Here is a 4404-nt window from a genome sequence, read left to right on the forward strand (position 1 = left end):
CCCGCGTATTCCCCTGACACAAGTCTAATTATGCCAGTTGCCACTATTTTAGAGCAATTAAACAATTACGGATTTAATGCCCTAATTGACAATAGATTATCCAATCAACTAATTATCTGGATCCAAGACAATCAATTAATTAAATAACCATAAACATAGCAACCAAGAAATATGCGGATACCAATAAATGAAAGAAAAAGATAAAATTAAATCGATCTCACAAATTTTAGGTAACCCAAAGCATCCGTCGTTTCCTGACTAGAATGAGGAGATTAGTTCATATTTGATGAACAAAATCCACACAAAATTGTAACAAGAGTCGCGGCCATCAACTCCGATATTGGGAAATGCAATTCACTCGAAGGAATAAAGCAAAGTAAAGTAACAATGGATGATTTAGTCTTCAGTGCTCCTGACTCACGTAGAGGTAGCCACAAAATATTCCAAGGAAAAGTCAAAAGCTCTCCACTACAAGACGAAGGAGACCAAACGGTCAAAGGAAAAGCTAAACTATAAAAATGGAAAAACTAAGAGGGAAGCCAGCTCCCTGCTGTGCGGCGGCTCCCCCAGGGGGAAGAAGAAGCCCCCTTACTTCAGCCTGCGTTCCTCCTTTTAATGCTGCGCTCTGCGAATTACCAAAAAGGACTTGTATCTCCTTGTTCCAAAAATGCCCTGGATGCCTGCTACTTGAACTCTTTCTTGATAACTGTCAAATCGGCACTTATTATGGTATTTTCGTTCTACTCCCTGAAATATATGTAAAATACTAAAAGTGAGTAGAATCTAATAATTAATTCACATTGGGTTAAGTAATAGGGAAAATTAATAATAAAATAAATGATAAAATTGCAACCTATCAATTCCCCCCACACCTAAACCATGCTTGTCCTCAAGCATGAGAACATCAAATAAACACCAATATTTGACAATGGCTATTACTCCATCTACCATATTGCCAAGATACCAAGAAAATATAATAATCAAGCATCAATGGTCAAGTCCAAGAAACATCACTCCGGTTAGCTTCTAAACCACAAACTCCTCTAATTTCAGGTTAACTAATCTAAGAAAAAGGAATGATGCATAACATTTATCAGCAAATGGTCCAACTATTAACCAAAATCTCAACATTAAATCCATAATTCGGCAAGCTGACTTTTATTACACACTAACACAACCTTCATTTTTTTCTCACATTTTTCTACTTTTGTCTTTTTTTTTTTCCTTTTTTTTTCTTTTTTTTTTTTTTTTTTTTTCAATAGTAACAAAAGACTTAGTCGCTAGCCATTTGAGCCTTTTGACGCGAACTCCAACATTGGCCAGATGAAGGAGCCCGGTTACTCAGCTTCTATCGCCACGTGACCACGTACTCATAGCAATTACTACTTTTTGACGCGAGAATCAACACTTTTAGGTGCAGATCCCCGGTTACTCAGTAGTAACTAATAGCGGAGTACAGTCAAGTTTATGCATAGCTAAAAATCACAAAAACTCAATATAACACAAGAACCAAAAGAAAACTTGCATCAGCTAGCCTCATTTTCAAACATGGAGAACTAAAGTTAATAACCGGACCAATTCACTAAAAATACCAACAATCATTCCCTATGCCTAAGAAAGTTAACCAAAAATTATAAGAGTAAAACAATTATTGATATTCACCAAAGAGATGTTCTTGAATTCAACCACATTAACTTGATACCCTTTTATTATTAAAATTGGCAATAGTAGAAACAGAGACAATAATCCAACATCAAACCTTGGCATGCACTTACGAGCCAATCACTAAAAAGAAAAAAAAATGAACGAGAGGTGGACAAATAACAAACTAAAAATAAAGAACTAGTATAGCTGTCCCCCCCACACCTAGATCCTACATTGTCCTCAATGGAGGGATTAAAACAATTAAAGCGAAGAGGGCAACGAAACTTCCCTCACGAGTGGCCAAAGGATAGGAGGGAACAGTGGAAGGAAGCCGAGCTCTGAGACATCCTTGCCACTTGGCGGGTGATGTTCGTCATTCGTTCATCTACGTTGTGAACCTGTGCTTGTAAGTGGCGCCACTCACCATTGACGCCAATTATCACCCCAAACAACAAAAGACAGAATATCCAACAAAGATAGCAATCACCAACGCACATTCATAGTCACCGGTGTTCCCCAACTCAACAATTAAAAGCAAACACGGGCCACCCAAGCCCAAATATGGTCAACAAAGCAACAGTTGCACTCCAAAACTAACAACCAGCAATTATTATCAACAACTAGAAACTAGCAAGGTCACGTCAATAAGCACAGGGGCTACCCAAATCAGTCAGTCAACAAGCAAACTCGGGCCATCCATACTCTCAACAAATGCATTCTAAAATTTCAACAAATATCTCCAGAAATTTCAACAAATGCTATAGCAGATCAAAGCAGTAGTAAAGCAATAGCCCCAAGTATGTACTAATCCACCAGTTGGCAACCCCGGCCGCTGAGGTCACAAACAATGGTCCCAAAAATAGCAATATTAACCAATCACCAGGATGTCCCCAACAATTAAACGAAATTCTACCAACCTCAACAGGGAAACCAGGCAGCACAATCTCCCAATTTAATAGGCAATATCAGAATTAATTGTACCCAAAATCTCAGCAAAGAACCTATGCAAATGACCCCGAACCAAGCAGACAAAAACCCTCACATTGAACAGGCAATGCACGGGCAAAATCGCAGTTGAGTTGATCATTAATTTAAATCAGTAACCAGAGTGTTCTCAACAAATCAACCGAATGCTACCAATCGCAACAAGTAATTCAAGTGGCCAGGTTTTCTAATTCAACAAGCAATTTTCAGAAATAACTCAATCACAATCCCAAAAGAAACCTCAGTGATATCTCCAACAAGTCAACCAATTTCCACAAGTAATGTTAGGTTCAAAGTCTCCTCCAAATCGAACAAATAATCATAGCATTGTAACACACTCAAAATCTTAATAAACGGCTCCAGTTGGCCAATTAACTGCACAATGTCACCCAACCCAAAAGAAATAGCGATTTCAAGCAAGAATAGTCCAACCAGTACCCCTGGTGAAAATCGCACAATTGAAGAAATAACCCCCAACAGGCAACAATACTACTATTAAGCAACCCCAGCAAGTCAAAGCAATATCAAGAAATTTGGGAGACAACTGCCAAATACCTTCACCGTAGACGGTAGCCTAACGAAATGGGACAGTAGCGGGGAAGGGCCGAGAGAGGCGCGCCTCGTGTTCTGAAGCGGCAGTGACGGAGCGCCTGGGTTGGTGACTGCTGGTTGGAGATTGTTGAAATTAGTGCTGCAGCCCCGCGCGCTTGGATGTTTGGCCGCCGGCTTCAGCGGCGGCGGCGAGCGGTGATGGATCCGCTGGTAGGAGCGACTGAGCGACGGGCGAAGTCGCGGGATGTGCGAAGGGGCTGAGCCCACACCTGTGGCTACCGAGCTGGAGCTGTAGGGAGATGCGGCGCGCTCGGAGAGCTTGCTGCGGTGGGCAGCGGCGGCTGCGATGGAGCTTTAGCAGCGGCAGCGGCCAGTGGAGATCTGGGTTGCGGCTGATGACCGTGGGTCGAAGAGAGAGGGAGAGAGCTAGCGGCGTGAGCGGAGCTGGTGGGGAGGACGTCCGTGGGTGGTGGTGCGGCTCTCGGTCGGCGTGCGCAGAGAGCAGGAAAGTAGCGGGGAAAGAAAAGAGAAAGAAAGAAGAAGAGAGAAAGAAAGAAAAGAAAGAAAGAAGAAAGAAGGGAAAAAGAAGAAAGAAAAAGAAAGGAATTCTCTTTCTTTGGTTTTTTTTTTTTTGTTTTTTTTTAATTTACCAAAGCGCGAGACGCGGGCACGTCATGAGGGCAAGAGAGCTCTCAGAAGTTTCAGAATTTCTGATCGTGAGCTCCCTGCACGTCCCCACGCGGGCACGTCAAGAGGGCAGGAGAGCTCCCAGAAGTTTCAGAATTTCTGATCGTGAGCTCCCTGCACATCACCACGCGGGCGCGTCATGACTGAAGGGCACCTATAAATCAGCAAAAACGAAAATTAACACCCAAAATCAGTCAAATTCAAGGAAAGCAGATTTAAACTATGACACGAAACCAATCAAGCAATTAAAAGAAACAATTGGGTTGCCTCCCAATGAGCGCCTTTCTTTAATGTCTTTGGCTAGACATGCTATGCTTGTTCACGGGGGATAAAATCTTGTAGCTCGTTTCAATGCTTCATCTTCAATATGATCCTGGTAACCCTCATAGATGGAGTAATCTTTGAGCACACGAGTTACGGGCTTCCATGGACTAGTAAATGGCGCTAAACAAGTCAACAATGATCTGCATTCTCCACTCACTTCTCCACCACACGCATTCATCGGTTCAAGATATTTTTCCATTGCCACTCTTAACT

Source organism: Coffea eugenioides, chromosome 7, assembly GCF_003713205.1.
Source record: "Coffea eugenioides isolate CCC68of chromosome 7, Ceug_1.0, whole genome shotgun sequence".
NCBI classification, from domain to species: domain Eukaryota; kingdom Viridiplantae; phylum Streptophyta; class Magnoliopsida; order Gentianales; family Rubiaceae; genus Coffea; species Coffea eugenioides.